At 40.8% G+C, this 17,246-nt stretch overlaps 1 protein-coding gene across 1 annotated transcript in view; it reads right to left on the reverse strand.

Moving 5' to 3' along the window:
- The window catches only part of FRS2 (fibroblast growth factor receptor substrate 2), a 57,880-nt gene extending 43,261 nt beyond the window's left edge, over nt 1-14,619 (reverse strand). Inside the window, exon 1 of the mRNA XM_052774417.1 lies at nt 14,478-14,619. The gene's annotated coding sequence lies outside the window, so the exon portion shown is untranslated. The remainder of the gene's footprint in view (nt 1-14,477) is intronic.
- Between the last annotated feature and the right edge of the window lie 2,627 nt (nt 14,620-17,246).

Genomic DNA, 17,246 nt, shown 5'->3' on the forward strand with positions numbered 1-17,246 from the left:
CTTCCTTGGGAAGGAGAGAGGACTTTTAATTTACATTATTTCAGTCACCCTATATACATCTATAACATCACAAGTGAGAGGGCAGCAAACCATAATGCTGAAGGGAAAACAAACAGTTGGAAAACTTTTAAATAATACATGATGGAACCACAGCCAGATTATATTCATCCCTCGCTTCTGCTGCGCCAGCAGCTGAAAGCCTGTTATATGCTGCAAGGAGGGCTGCTGTCAAATTCTAAAACCTGCCTAGTACTGCAGACTGATGCAAATTCTTCTATTGCAGCAGAGACAGTGACTTTTGCAGGCAGTCCTATCACACTAGCCTACTTCAGACAGGATCATGAGCATGTTAACTGTCCCCATTCTAACAGCCCTACACAGCAGCAACATGGATCGGTTAGCCCCAGTGGTGTAATTTTTACATTATTCAATCTAAAAATGCATTAATTCTTGGCTGCTGAGGTGATACATTCTGCCTATTATAGTCACTGAACTAGGGCCAAACTAGATAGAACAAATGCATATGGGTTCGTTAATTTTAGCCATTTTTGTTAACTCACTACACACTGAAGTGATAGCCAAGTTCTTTAATCTCCAGTACATCTAGGCTTCCTCGCTGGCCATCAGATAGCCTAGGGAACAAGAAGTAATCATAAGATCCTCAGAACTGAGTCTACTACTTGTGTGGTACTGTACATGACTCATTTGAGAGTTTCTCTAGAGAATCACCTACAGTTGACACTTTTGAGAAATTTAATTACATTTGCAAGTGTTTAAAATCTCTGCTAAGTCACTACTATAGACTTATGCCATCAATAGTGAAGTATAACCTTAGATGAAGTACATCTAGTAGCTTAGTAAAAAAAGTACTAAAATAGATGTATAAAGAATGCATAAAATCTGTATGAAAAAAATCACAGGGCACCACATAACCCATTGGTACAATTCATTACATTAGACACAGGCCTAATGTGTGCCTATGAATGCACACGCTTCATAGGGAAGCGTTTACAGTTTTCTTGGAAATAAAATTAAGTTCTGGGAAGCAACCACCATCACCAAGGAGCCAGAGGATAAATTCACTACCCTCACAAGGTGCCAGCCCCCCAACAAAATCCCTACCTCATTCAGGAGACAAACACTGAACCACTCACGAATCAGCTGCTAAACTGCTGCAGTTCACATCATGGCCTCTTAAAGCAAACAAACAAAAAAATACTGTAAGGCATACTGTAAACTGATTTACAAATAGTTTAATCATGGATGTGCAAGGTGATTATGCAAAGCAAACTGTAGGAAAAAGTGCACTGCCTGCTCCAAGCTATGCTGTCGCTATTTTTGAGTTAAAATAAAAAAAACCAAAACCTACTGACATCCAATTTAACTGTTAACACTTCATCCAACTGTACAGCAGCTGGGCAAAACTGCCATTCAAACAACTTAAAAATATTTTTAGAGGAAGTAGGAATGATCTACCCACTGTGTATCTGCACCAGCATAAAAATTTCAAGTCTCAGTAATAATGCATTTCTCTAAAAATATATTTTTTAAAAAAGCAAGTGTCCCTAGTTCCAAATTACACATTATTTAACACACACAAAAAAAGTGGAACTTTCTCCTTCTCCATATCTCGATTTGGAAAGAAAGTGCGATGGGATTTTACCACAGAGCAAAAAGAAACTCACCTTCTAGGTTTCTGAGATCTTTACCAAATTTCTGTTTAACAATGGTTTTACTCTCACCAGTAGCTTAAAAGCAATATATTTACACACACAGAAGTGAAACCCAAAGAAAGTTTAAAATAAAGTTTGTTATTAGGGTTAGCCTATGAGTAACTCAGCAAGTAGCTTTTAACATACAAAATTTAACATCAAACATTTTGGTGACAGTTTTAGTTACATTTTATTCAAAAGTCTAGACTTGCATTTCACGGACAACACCCCCTTATTCTTTCTAGTTTCATGTTCTTTTTACATTCCCCTATGTAGTTACAAAATTTCCTATAACTACCCACCTCCAAGTAGTCCATTCCTAATGAAAGGTAATCAATGATGTGACTTCACTAAGTTGTGTTTGGTATCAGAATTAATTCATAGAAAGCCTTTACAATGAATGTAAACCAAGACCTCTCTCAAATCACTAAGAGTCAGCCCACAATATTTACTATTCAAAGTAATATGTAAAATACTTCTACTGTTCACCATACACTGCTAGGCTTTATTATTCCCTCATCTCAAGCATTCTTCTGTGCTATTTCCTTGTTTGTTCTGAAGTCAAGAATATAGAAGGCTTTCTGAAGCTACATTTCCTTGGTACAGCACACTTGAGAAATAACATTTCATACAGAACAAACCTAAAATCTAACTACTTCGAAACCTCATTAATACAGTATTTCACTTATTCCTCCTTAGCTGACAAGGAAGTTTTATATATTTCATTATACAAGAGTTTACATTCTTTTCAGCTCCTGGGTTATGTCCAATTCTTGACAATCTGAATGCTAGCATTTCTACAGACTAATGATGGAGCAGAACATAAAGCTGAAAGGACCCAAGCAATGGAAGAGAGCCGAAGATTATCTTTCTATAAAAGAATGAACACTAGCCGTCCCTTCCCCATCCTACCCCCCCCCAATAATTTTAGCTATTAATCAACAATAAAAGCTATGTTAACTTGCATAACTCCACTAAAACAAAAAACAAAACCCACACACATCCAGGTCACACACTTTTATGTGGGGCATTGGAAAGCAACATGAAGAAATACAGTCTGCCTATTCTAGACATTTTGACATCTGACAGCAGGATTAGAAAACTCATCTGACTTCAAATATGTTTATTTTCTCGAAAAAAAATCTAGAACTGTATGCAATCAGGCACTACAGTGGTTCATAAAAAGCTGTCAGACAATTTCAAAATAATTAGCTACTAAATGCATAGCATGTTGAAACAAATACTTAACTTTTTCAGTGCAAAATCCTAGAACTACATATTTCATGTACAATATGAAAACTTACACTTACGATAGAACACTTTATAAGAACCCAATGCACCATCCTTAATGCACTGCTCATTTTATAAGTCAGCAATAGAGCCGATCAATCCAATAGTACCACTTGTAACCAGTCACCTTATAATCAATGCAAGAGCAGTTTGACATATCACATAACCGGTTAATATCACTCTACTTATTAGCATAAAGTATCTCATGGTAGTCAACATTTAATCACTTTATTAAGAGCTTTCCCTAGAGTACACTACTTACTAAGTACTTCAGTCAGTCCTCAAAGCCTCAGCTGAACAGAGGAGGTTTCCTCCTCTTCAGACATCTTCCTACTCCGAACTCCAAAGAAATCATCCTTCCTAAGGACAGCTTAGTAAAGGAGACCAGTAAATTCCAAACTGACCGGCATATGCTTAAGTTGAACCTTATTCTTCCTACATATCTCTCTAAGTTTTGTCACCTACAGTTCAATGAGAAGCCAAAACACTAAGCAAAACGTTACGTGAATCAGAATCTAAATAAACAGACACGCTCAAAATTGTGCTCCAATTTACTTATCAATAGATAAGAGCATAGGAAGCTATCAGAGGTGAAATGTGAACATAAAAATTTAACTGCTTGCCAATTAATTTTTTACACGCTTGTACCTGTGAACCTTAACATTTCACAAATATTTAAACCTGGACACAAACATTCACAGCTTGCCTTAGGCTGAGTCCCAGGGTAAATCGGAGGTGCTTGTGTCCTTGGAGGGGGGAGACAGGATAGGGGACAGGCTGTAGTATAAATAAATGTTATTGATTTATTTTACCATCAGCAGTGAAGAATTCACAGAAAAATGCTAAACTGATATGGTATTGGCACAATCAAACCTTCAGAAAGGTAGTTTTCTTTTTCATTTCACACTACTGACAATGTTAAACTACTCTTCACTTTGATATGAAACTATTTAAAACCCATACCATTTAAAATTAGTAACTTACATCCATTTAACAAATAGAATTCTATATTACAGCTGACATAAGAAATACAAACTCTTCAAGGGAAGTAAACTTAAATTTAGCAGACACACATAAAGTTGTGCTCTAGGGGCCAGTTTATAGGGACTTAACAGAACAAGGAACCCTGAAGCAGAAAGAAATACATATTTATTAAGCAAACGTACTGACACTTATGGACTAAAGTCACAGTAAAAGAAAACACATTTGTGAAGGTCAGATGATCCACATTCAGTGTTGGCACAGAAAATCCAAGACAAATAACTTGAACTTTAGATTTTGAAGGGCACTTTGTTGCCCTTCACTAGTAGAAATATTTCAAGACTCTAAGTGGCCAGAAGTATCTTAAAATAACAGTCATAATATACACTTAAACCCAAACAGTCTTACAGAAACTAGAAGCTTATCTAAGTTTCTGGTATATGTTGTACCTCTGAGACAAAACACACATTGCTCTAGAACTAAAGACCCAGAGGACAAGCTGGAAATCCTCCCCACCTCTGTTATCAGAAAAAGTTCTGGAACTTGGGGAGGGAGTACGCAAGCACTGGCTAAGAAAGGTTCACCCATCTACCTGTCTACCAAAAAAAGGAGGAGAAGGGAAGAAAAAATAAAAAAAGAAAAGTTTGTCTGAAGCCTGTGTAGCACATTCCCTTTTTCCCTTCCTGTATACATTCTTTTCTAGTCCAGCAATTTTTAGGAATGGAGCACTCTCTGGAGTTGCAGGACTGACCAATTGGCATGTATTACTCAGAATTTCTCTAAGTATAGGCACAACAATGTTATTGTAAAAATACTAAATAAATACCACAAAGTTCAAGTTTAGAGAACAATTTATTGGATAATATTGTATTTAATATTAGTCTGTTCATTACTTTTTAAGATCTAAAATGTCTTAACCAAATGCCTTTTAATAATAAAGATTAACATAATGGTACCCTTCCTAGCAAAATTGCTAGTGCAGAGGAAGCTCTCTCAGGAACTGAATACCATTGCCTAAAACTTACACAGTAAACGAAGAAAGAGACAGCTATCAGAAAGATAAGAAAGTAGGCATTCACATTCACAGAGCATCGAAACACTTGCCAATTAAATGCTTTTAGGAATCTTCAAGGAGGGACCAATTATTTAAGAATTTAAGACTACCTCCAGTCTAGCTGCACAAATACTGTATAGACTGATACGAAACATCCGGCTTACTTTAGCATTAACATTTGTACACCTGAGAGAATTATCACGAAAACCACCACTGCCCTAGTCCTTTTACATTTATGGCAATACAAATTGGTGAGTTACAGTTTTAAGTGAATGAAACACAAGGCAGCTGCCACGACCCAGAAGAGATTCACGATGATTTAACTCTGCTATCCTAAAACATTTCTAAGACAGGTACAGCAAGCTATGTGTTAAAATTTATTATTTTAACTATTATAATTGTTTTACTTTTTCATTGTATTACCAGCCAAAAACATTCAAATAATGAGCCCCAAAAGTTCAACTTTCTCAAAAAAACCAAACCAAAACCAAACACACACCACCACAAACAAAAACCAAAACACAAGCCACAAAATCCTTGTGTCCCAAAGTTTCATGAGACACAAAAAAAATATTTAAGAGTCACTTGGCTTTCCTTATTGGGGGGGGGGGGGGGGGGGGGGAAGCATTACCTCTGTTAATATTAGCTTTAGTTCTGCAATAAGTCAAGTATAGGACATGGCACTTAAATACTACTTTTATTGCCAGTTTAATTCAATTTGTATGTCATTTAAATTAAAGCTGCAGATTACAACTGATTTGACTCACCAAAGAAACCTGCCAAGTGCAGAAAAAATATTTACTAACTGAAATTACATGCGATAATAAAAGTCCACAAAATCTGACACTGTACTTGCACAACAGAGTTTAAAGCATGCCACTGGTCCTCTTTGCTTACTCCATTAAGTAGAAAGTATAGTGATCAGACAAGCAAACCAGATTTGGAAAATATACAGCAACACACATTTCACAGGTCTCTATAGGAAAAGATCCAAAGGTAACATGCATCCCTGTCAGCTTTGGTAGATAAAAACGCAGTTTATCTATATAAGCAGAGAGACAACAGGATACTCTAATACCCATGAAGAAAAGTCAGAGGTGCAATAATTTTCTCTTGTAGTGCCATTAACATATGTAACATACAATTATACTCAAAAGTTTCCTAAATCAAAGTGAAGAATATGACATGAAACATAAATAAAGACATCGGGGGGGGGGGGGATAAAAAGACAGACAGATTTGAGTGCCAGAAGTAGCAGGGGAAAAGAAGAATATCATGCAGAAATACGAGATGCAGGTCTTCAAAGACAATGAGCTTTAGCTTGATGAGGAAAGCTAGCAGTCAGAATACTGAAAAATCATACCAGCTGTATTTTAAACAGATTGCAAAGATAGGAGTATCAGGAGAAGAGGGAGGAGGTACTTGGAGTACTCCAGATGACAGATGCAGGCCTAAACTTCATGCAGAGACACAATAAGAAAACGTGGTCTTGAAAATGTTGTTTGGACAAGGAAGAAGAAGGATATGAATAAAACATGACTGTGGATTCAAGGAGAAGAGGAAAAAAAGAGGGCTACTCCCCAACAACTGCCCTGGGCAAGAGAGGATTATACTGCTGTCAGCAGCATTGCAAGTGGCAAGCAAATGAGTTAAGTTTGAGAGAGAGGATAATGAGCTCTGGGACATTCAAAATGTTTATGATAATAAGAAACACTGCAAGGAAATGCAGGACTGAATGAAGGCACATAGAGCCACAAAACTCTACAAAGAAATGCAGTAAACTAAATAAAGGAGATAGCACGCAAAATTTCTATGAACACTGTACGCCTTGGGATTAGTAGGAAGAGGGTACAAAAGAGGGAAGATGCTTGCAGCAAGCAGTACCCCAGGTGCCGCAGAGGGACAAGGCTGTGACAGCCAGGCAAGTTTCCCTACATCCTTTCTCCTCTTATTCCCACAAAGCTCAAGCGCCTTAGCTATACACTTTATAAAAAACACAGCTACACTTTGAAAATGTAAATAATTTTATTGTATTATTGTACCACCTGACAGATGCATAATAACAACTACTTTCAATTACAATTATTGTGGTGATTTAAAAGCAAGAGCATATTTTATTTAAACTAAAATTTGTAATCTAATTACATGCTTCAATCAGTGTTTGAGTTACTGACAAATACAGACAGCTACAAAGAAAGCAGTAGTACACCCTCTACTTCTAATGGTTAGCTGGAAAGGCTAAACTTGTTGAGTGACATCAAAGGAAAAAAAAAGTCCCCTTGTATTCCAGTAAGATTTTTTTTTTAAAGAAAAATAACAACAACTGTGCTTTAAAGGAGTAATTTAAGAGAGATACATGCTTTTTAAAAACATATATACAACAAACTCTAAGATGTCGGAAGAATCTTAACATACTTCCCTGAAGAAGTAGCCCTCCCTGTGTTTGCTTGGTATCTTAATTTGCCTTTGGTTTCAAAACTCTAGGCTTGCCAAGAGCTATTCCTTTCAAAACCTCAGGAATTCCATTACTAGTTTTAAGCTAAATTAAAGGAAAATAGAAGCATTCAACGCATGGCAAAAGTATGCACAAAGTGTTTGTTGATACTCATAAATAGACTGAAAAATTTAGACATGTCTGAAGGATAACTGCTTCACAGTCAGCTCTGTTTTGCTCTGCTGTGCGGCTAAGCAAAAAGCTACTGCTGTCCCTTCAGAAAAGCTCAGCATTACAAACATTGCTACGAAGATCGAACACAGCACTGGATCGTTCATTTTTCACTTTAAGTTTATGTATAAACCAAAGTTTGCATTTCTGCAGGGATAAAAAAAAATAGCGGGAGTTTCCCCTTTAAAGCTACTGCTTCAACATCTCCATTTGGGAAAAAGATGTCACACTGTCCTAAGGCATGGCAAAACCAGTCAACTCTCCACCCTGTCAAACATCTTGCAAGTCATGAAATAAAGACATTCCACCTCAGAAACACATCAAATATTGTGCGGATGAATATCTTTCCAATGTTCACATAATGGGTTCCTTCCAACTCGTGATATTCTCTGATTCTAAACAAGCAGTGTTACTATAATCACTTCTACTGACTGAATTATGGTAAGAATGAAATGTCCCCACCTGTATATTGTGCCAGGTGTCATTACTAACGCAGAAGAAGATAATATCCCTGTGCAAAGCATTTAAAAAAATTTGCTTGAAAGACAAATGCTTCATTTGTTGTCAAGGTGAGTAATCCCAGCAGATAAGAACTACTACGCAGTTTAACTTCTTTGGCAGCAGCCACAGGAAAACAGTGGAAATATCAACACACCAGTTTAAACTGCAGCTCCAGTGAGAGATGGATCAAAGTTCTGCATCTCCCATTAGAAACACAGGAATCCCGGTACCGGCATATGGGATAGAGAGTCTATTTTACCCTTGAAAAGGCAGGAAATTAAAGCAACTTTTCACCATTGAGTCAGCACACAGAAACGGATCAGTGGTTTACAGTAACTGTCACCACTGTATGAACGACAGCAGTAGCATCTCATCCCTGCCAGGACCAAAATCACTATGAAGAAAAGCCAAGGGAAAGAAGTCAATTCTTCAGACTAAAAACACGGTGCCCCAGTCTCCCCTGAGTTTGGAGTACAGTCGAGGATAACTATCACTATCTCAGATATGCCCACTACCCGATAATTCTCAGCTTTTATTACAAGCATAGACAATTCATACAGTATTTCTGAATCGCATTTTCCTCAACAGAAAAGTAACAGGCGCATGTACAAGGAAAAGCTGAATAGCAAGAAATTCTGCTGTAAGATACACGTTTATCTTAAATAAAGGAAAAAAGGATGAGCTAAAACCTACATTTAGAATCTTTTTCAAAAATCTCAGTTCAAAAACATACCAACACAGAGGTGTTTCTACCAACAGCCAACACTGAACCTCAACCTTTACATTAAAAAAAAAAAAAAAAAAAAAAAAAAGTTCTGTGAGAAGAAGTGGCAGGTCTAGTAACTGTGGCTGATCCTGGAAGCTGAAGTAAATAAAGGTGGCCATCCAGCACGGGTGGCTATGATAGCAACGACACACAACACAGCAATTTTACCCTTGCAGTAATTCAGAAGAACACATTGCCTAACACAGATATTAGTATTACTTTGTCAACTGAGATTCAGGCAAAAAGTTTAGGCATTATCCTGGACCACCTGAGAAGTCGGTGACAGATTAAGTACAGCTCACGTGACAAGAAGTTTCTCACCTCACTACCCCACATATGGACGTGAAAGCATTTTAGAAGAAGAACAAATAAGACATGAAATTACTCTAAGACAAGAGAACGAAACAGTCAGTAATCACAACACCATTTCCACTAATTAGAAAAGAATGCATACAGTCAGTCCCAAACACACAATAATCATGAAATTTTATTGTATAAACATCAGAAATAAGTTACTAGTTCTTTTTATTAAACCCAAGGGATAATTATTTCTGTTGTCATTTCAAGCTTGAGGGAAAGACTGAAATTCTGGAGAATCACATGGCTGCAGGAAGATGGGCCTCAATAAAGATTGAACTGAATTCGTTGTCGTGATTGTTGCCACCCTGCCAGAAGCAGTGAAGAGGAAACTTTGAAGAGTACACTATACTTGGAGAACACGACATATACACACACATTTATATGCATACATACTTACATGAGAAAACACCACACACCAATTTATCACCAGTTCAAGTTCAAAAAGAACGTTCACATCTAACACTGATTACACAGAAGGGCCAACAAGAAAAGATGATGCTTAAGAGTGGAAAATTTCAAAGTCTGTTATATTAGGACTGCTGTTCTACAACTTATACGTAACTAAAATATCACCTGCATACACTGCATGAAATTACACATCTCTGGACAGCAGTTTTCGGCCAACAGCTCCTCAAATAGCTTTGATAAAGATGATGTCATTCAGTAGCAGACAAAAATAACACTCATTACATTTGTTTCAGAAAACGTCACTGAAAAGCTGCAGATAGGTCATCTCTTCCAGCAGTAGCTACTGCCCAGAGTTACTCATTGCCACCCAGCAAAGAGAGGTTACCACCCGTACAGACTTGCAAGAGAGCGTACCGTGTAAGAGCACACTAATCCACTTCAGGAAAAATTAATCAAGGTAACTGACCAGTGAAGGTAGACTGAGCTAATACTGTCCATTTAACTGCTGATCATGCCTAAAGCATGTACCACTGCATACAGCTGCTTTGGTGGAAAGGATCATTAAGCATGGTAATCTATGGCAGAGCAGTAGAGACAAATGACTGGGGGACACAGTATCTACAATTTTCCCAGATGTTTGCCAGAAAAAAAAAAAAAAAAAAAAAAAAATCAATGCCTATCCATATCCTGAAACATTAAGTACAACTTCTGTGATAGCCTGAAAGCCTTAAGACAGATTTTGAAAACCACTAACCATTAAATGGATTAAATGGTTACTTAAGAAGAAAAGTCACACAGTGCCTCCTAGGAAACTGTCTGAAGTTATAATATGTGTCTTAGGTCAGCCTCATAATTTTCATAGGTTTGTTCATTTGGGTTTTTTTAATCTACTTATTACTGCAAAATACCTTGCAGTTTTCTCAGTGGACACTCTGATCACCATAATTTCTGATTTTAGTCTTTTAAATTTAAAAACTCAGTATACAGGCTGAACAAATTCATCGTTTCAAGAATTTGATGGATGAAGAGCAGTTATAAACAGGAGCGTATTTTTCCCATTAAGTACCGCTAAATGAAACAATAGGTACCAAATAAAAATACTAAAAAAAGTTAGTTACTACACAAAAGGCCAGATTCTTCCCTCAAAATCCCTTCAAAGTACATTATGAAATCAGAGACACACTGCCACGGATTAAGGGGTCTTAGATGTAAAATATGCCCATGAACCATAACTGAACAATGTCTTCAAACCCTCAATGCCATACGAGCTTAACCTCACTCAACGAGGCCAGTATCAAATATACTTTAAACTGGCATAATGTGTCACTGTCACCAAAAGAAACAGACACGCCCTGCTCCCCTTACTGCTTCCACCCCCATCTTTGCGCCAGCACAAATGTTTGTGCAGCAAACTGATCCAGCTTAAACCTAACCCTCCCCTCCCTGCCCCTCCTCCAAGTTAGTTCAAACCTCAACCCAGTTCACCACATAACCATACAAGTATTTGCCTGCACAAAGGAGGAAGCAGCAGAGCAGGGTGGAAACAAACAGGACCATGTTTTTCAATGGCGGAGCTGGTCCATGCCAGCTGTACGCCTATGCAAAGCAGTAGGTTGCAAGCTGGAGTCCCGTAACATCAGGCTCACACCTTCAGGCTTCTGCAGTGCCACTCTTCCCCTCCCTCTCCCAGATCACACCTCTCTGCTCACACAGCCACTGACAGGTATGCAACTGCAGGGTGAGTCGGTTCAGGGCGCCGAGTCAATTAAAAACTAACTCTACCGAAAAAAAGAAAAAAAAAAAAGTTGCTAGTTTTCAGCCAGTTCAGCTTCCTGAACCAGCTCCCAGCGCAATCCTTACCAGCACAAGGAAGCAAGAGGAGGAAGGAGGCTGGGAAGGCAGAAGGTCCAATTTTGATCAGCTTGTGATGCTGTGGAAACACACTCGTACACCACCACATTTTAAATTTAAACTCGCCAGAGCCACTGAACACGATCGTTTTAATTAATTTGTTCCTAAGAGTAAACCTTGTCCAAATTTTTTTCAGAAACCTAAGCAGCCATATCTACCAGGGCACAAGCAGCAGGAAGCAAGGCCAGTTCACTGCATTAACCAATTTCGCTCTTTGTGTTTAACAAAATGAAGATAGAGCACTTGTTACTCTAACTTGATACTTTCACCAGATATTCTTTTAAATATCACTGATTAAATCACCTCAGATATTTCCACAGGAAGAACATACACATAATAAAACCAATGCAGTCATGTTAAGTATTATCTTAACTGTAGTTTAGTATTTACAAGGAATTTAAACAAGGGTTCAGGTGATTAAAGTGGTCTTACAAACCCCTCTGCTCCAGAGTGAATTTCATCCACTACTCAAAAAGTTGTTTTGCTTAAACTACAAGACCCAATGATCACAGAAGTGAACTAAATTCATTTCAGTGAGTTCAGAATCAGACCCCTAATAAACATGGATATAGCGACTTTCAAGCTAATTTTTGAACAGTAAAGTATCGTAACTAGGAGCACAGACAGACTGTTAGCAATGATCTCGCTAACTTCCAAACAATAGGATTTATTTCTGGATTGTTAGATTTAGCAGGGAGTTATTTCCATGGCAAGTAAATATATTTGTTTATGTTCATTCAGTTAACAAAGAAAAGAAACATAACCCTATCAATTCAAAAGACAAAACATATCAACATTACAGTTCAAAAACTGTGTAACTAAAGTGCAGAATCAGATTCATGTACCCACAAACCAGTCTTCCCAAGTGCCATATATTATATTTTTACAGTCTATGAAACTCTCATCTTACAGATTCTTCCACAAACTACCACCTGCCCATTCCAACAATTTAAGACAACCTTTCTTAACAGAAATTTCCTGTATGATGAAAAAGTGTTCCAAACTACTCTGCCTATAAGAATTATACAGAAATGAGAACAGTTTGTTTTGACTGCAACTCACCATGAACATTTAAGGCAAGACACTGAACTGGAAAGTGAGCAAAACCCTGGAAAGCCATTTAACCAGATACACACACCACTGCTGGTGCATTGTTTCAACAAGCATTTTCAAAGCGTTCTTGACACAGAGGCAAATAAACTCAGGGAATCTCAGTCAAGGTATAACATTCTTAATCACTTTCCATTTGGAATGGAGTTAACAGGTTTTGGACTTGAACTGGTGATTTATACTGATACAGGTTTATTTTTAAGCAAGGGTAGACAGGTGTGCTTTTTCAAATGCACTTGCTAACCGAGGAAAACAGACAACGAACTTCCCTGGCAGTTCTGCTGACTTTAACAAGAAAACAGGATGCTTCTTGGATCTGAACCCACGTATCTTAATACCGAATCACTTTTAACACAGCAAGAAATCTTAAAAAAATTAGGTTTTCATTCCCCTAAATGCAAATAAGTTGTAGAGCTAGCAGAGCAGATTTAATGACAGATTCATACTGTAGAATTGCTGCTAACATTAACACCCTTAAAGAAAGCTAAAAAATATTTATTCGGAAAACTATTTTGCTCATTACACTATATGTTACTTTGTCACTAGCACATTAAGTAAAAAAAAAGCTAAAAAAACCTCGAAGACTATTCAAAAAAGTCACAAATAAAAAAATTGTTAAAAATATTAATATCAAACCACAGTTGGCAACTTTTTCAACACTTACTAAAATCAACCCTGACTTCTACAGTATGTATTCATTGCAATAACGGTATTATTTTCAACTCACAGTCCAACAACATTCCTGGAGATTTCTACTCATGATTATCACCTCTTATGCATTAACATTGCACAAGATGCAGTGACCAGAAAGATGAGAAAACGTGCTTTCACTTTCCAGAAAATCAAGTTTAGATGAAGAACAGAGTCAAACGAGTACCGAGACACCTTTTGACCTTTGCGACTCTTCAGATCTAGCCTTCCTACGTTCGCATCTACGGGTATGTCCGAGGAAGGGGAGTTTAAAATGACGAGCAAGCGGGCTAAGTATCCCTTTCATTCATACACACAGCACCACTGTGGAAAGCCCAGAGGACCCCCTTCCCCTCGGAAAGCTCTTGTCCGCCAGCCCTAACCCACCGACCCGACAGAGCTCTCCATTAGTCTCAGGGCTCGCACCTCGAAAGCCCCTGGACTCGATCGGCGACGAGCAGCAGAACACGCACTTGTCTGGAGAGGCGTGTGGCAGAAGCAGCCGACCTGGAGGAAGGGGCAAGCGCTTGACAGGTCACACAAGACGAGACCGAACTACCAGACGCACCAAGCCCCTAAGAGGCGGGCGGTCAGCCCGCCGGCATCCCCACCCCGCGCCAGACCTGCCCCCCCAGCGACCCCACCGCCAGCACAACTTTTAAGGGCTCGTCTTTTGGTTTTTTTTTAAACTCACGCTCCGCTCGCCCACCCCCGCTCCCTCCCTCCCCAGACCAAGGCGGCGATTCCCCCCCCCCCCAAGCGGCCTTCCACCCCCGCCCGCAGCCCCCCAGTGCCACCCCCACAGCGAGCCACCGCGAGGGAAAAGAGAGCAAGGTCCTACCGCAGGGCACGTCCCAGCCCGGCTCCCACGGGAGAAGGCGAGACGCGGGGCCGCTCCCGCCCACGGGCGAGCCGAGCCGGGCCCGGCCCCGGGAGCCTCCGCTGCCGCCCCCTCCCAGCGGAGCCGGCTGGGCACCCCCGCGAGAAGGAGCCGGGGGAGGGGGGGGGGGAAGAAGGACCAGCACCCACCTCCGCCATGAGCCCCGCGCTGGCCGCCGAGCCGAGCCGAGCCGGCCGGGCCGCCTGTGACGGGAGAGACGGCGGCCCCCGCGGGTAACGGCTGCGCCTCCCGATAGCGGCAGCAACAGGGCCTCGCTCTGGGCCGGACTCTGCCTCGCGACAACTTCCGGGGCACGGCGCGAACGCCTTCCGGGAGCAGCGGCCAGCGGGGCGGGGGCGCCGCGGGGAGCCGTTGGGGGCGCGCGCGGGCGGGGCTGAACGGGGCGGGGCGGGGGCGGGGCAGTTCTGTCAGCCGGCCCTGTCAGTCACCGGGCCCCGGCCCTGTCAGCCCGCCCCGGTCCTGTCAGTCACCCGGCCCCGGCCCTGTCAGTCACCCGGCCCCGGTCCTGTCAGGCGGCCCCGGTCCAGGACCGGTCACCCGGCCCCGTCACCCGGCCCCGGTCCTGTCAGCCGGCCCCGGTCCTGTCAGCCGGCCCCGTCCCGGTCACGGAGCCGGCAGGGCTTCTCCCGGGAAGCGGCACGCAGTGAAGAACACGCCTCAAAGCGGTGCAGGGGCCAGCTGTGAGGGAGGCGGCCACGAAGCGGGTCTTACTGGTTTCTCAGGTAAAAAAAAAAAAGTATTAAAGCTGTAGTAGCGCGCAGGTTTGGAAAGGATTGGCTTGGTCGGTTGGGTTTGGTTTAATTTTCTTGAGAGGCAGCCTCCGTCAGTTGTGTTGTACACGGTGTCACGGTGTTATTTTAGATGCTGCCATGGTGTCTCGTCTACAGCCGTTGAAGTTGCTCTGTTTTCATGAAGTACACTATGGGCAACTGAAAGGAAAGGTAGACAGTGTATATGTTTAAAACAAAGATACAGCAAAAAGAACTGTGGGAAACGAAGAATGAGAGAAGGTGCCATGCCTGCGTGTTTTACAGATTTGTGGAACACTGAACATTCCCGCTAGCTGGTGCAAAAAGACACCTCACGTTTGTTCTTACTGTCACAACCCATACATCATCTTGTCTGTTGCCTATTTACAGACAGTAGGTGTGACAGGTCTTGGGCCAGAAGACCTTGTGATCTACAATTAATCATGAATGTGTGATTATTGTCCCAGCACACGCACAAATCAAACACATTGCTCGCAGTTAGAGCAGCCAGCAGCCTGCACAAAACTCTCAGCTTTGTCTCAGATCGTGCGACATAGGTTTCCCTCTTGTAGTCTAGCTTCTTTGGCCTTGCTCTAACTTCTGACCTCTCCACCAAACAATGCCTAGCACCAAGTTACTTCACGGAACTGGTCTGTCTATGTACCTTACTTTATCAGGGGTTGTGCAACTCATGTTTCGACTGTGCTTCAGTTATCCTAAGTCTTTGACAGGGAGAATGAAGAATCATGCTCTGACAGTTGCTCACCTTTCCTCCCTTCCCTTGACAGTTACCGCTTCGTAGCAGAAGTGGCAGAACCAAAAGGATGACATTACTCCACTAACCCAATATTCATTTAATCTGTAGGTTGTATGAGAGCTGGAGAAGCTGAAGTCCATGCAGAGATTTTCTTCAGATGTACATGCTAGAAAGGTGATAATATCTAGAAGGAAATGGGGAGAGGGAGCACAACTGCGGTTTAACATTTGTACCATTGCAGCTGTTGGCTTCCGCGCGTATGAGTCAGTGCTCAGAGAGCTGGATGGATAAAGCAGAGCGAATGGGATTTTCCTGTAGCTGAGTCACATAATATGTGAAGGCACGTAGCAAACTGTCATCTAACATACTGTATATGCCCATATCCCATAAATGTAATATATCAACAGGCTACAAAGCAATGAGCTGCTCTTAAGACAAACATCTGCAGGATTCCTCGTGACCTTCAGGTCCTCTGTTATGCAGACTTGCCGTAAAGTCTGCTTGGCTTCAGTTGTTGATCTCGACCTGTCAGTCCACATTCAACTAAATATTTGTACCTTGCAATTTTTCCATAGCTGCCTCGGCAGTGTCTGGATGAGCAAGGAACAAAGTCTCCACACGTCTCTTCTGCTGGGTCATTTCTTTCTTTTTCTACTCCCTCTAGCTCTCACCATTCCTTCACCAGCACATGTGAATGGCTGCATTTAAACTGTATGTCAGGATTTGTATTAAATTTGGATAGCATAGTGTCTCTTTGACAGTCAAGTTCAATGTCTTCATCAGAGGTGAAGTGCTGGTTTTGTTCACCTGTGAAATAGGTCATCTTCACCGTTTACCTGGTTGTTATCTTACCCAGCTCACCCAGATTTACTGACAGACCAATTCTGTATTTAGATACTGGAACTTTGCTGTGCTCCGTGGCGGTTATATATATCTTTCTCCAGGTGGTTTTCTGGCTTCCTAAGACCTTGCTCTGTCTCATTCCTCCTGAGAATTTCAAACTGGTCACGTTGTTCCTTCTCTTTCTCACTTCATAGATATTTTGGATCCATGACATATTGGTTGCTGGTCATATGAATCATTTTTGTCATCCCAAACTGAGATCATTGCAGCTCTGTCCAGATGCTGTATCGATTACTAGTCTTTCAAAGATTGCATAGCTGCTTGCAGACTTCTGCAAATTATGAATTTACATTGCTTTAAGTCCTCTGATGGCATTTTTGGTTCTGTTAGATCTTCCTAAACTTTCTTTAGATCAACTTTGAAGTCAGAGACCTCCTCTGTTATTTCACTATAGCTCATATTCTCTCTTTTTAAAATTGGATGCTGCTGCCATCTTTAAAGCTTTTCCGTAAGTGGTTAGCCCATAGCTAAAATTTGTAAAATTATTA

The sequence above is a fragment of the Harpia harpyja genome, chromosome 23, assembly GCF_026419915.1.
Source record: "Harpia harpyja isolate bHarHar1 chromosome 23, bHarHar1 primary haplotype, whole genome shotgun sequence".
NCBI lineage: Eukaryota > Metazoa > Chordata > Aves > Accipitriformes > Accipitridae > Harpia > Harpia harpyja.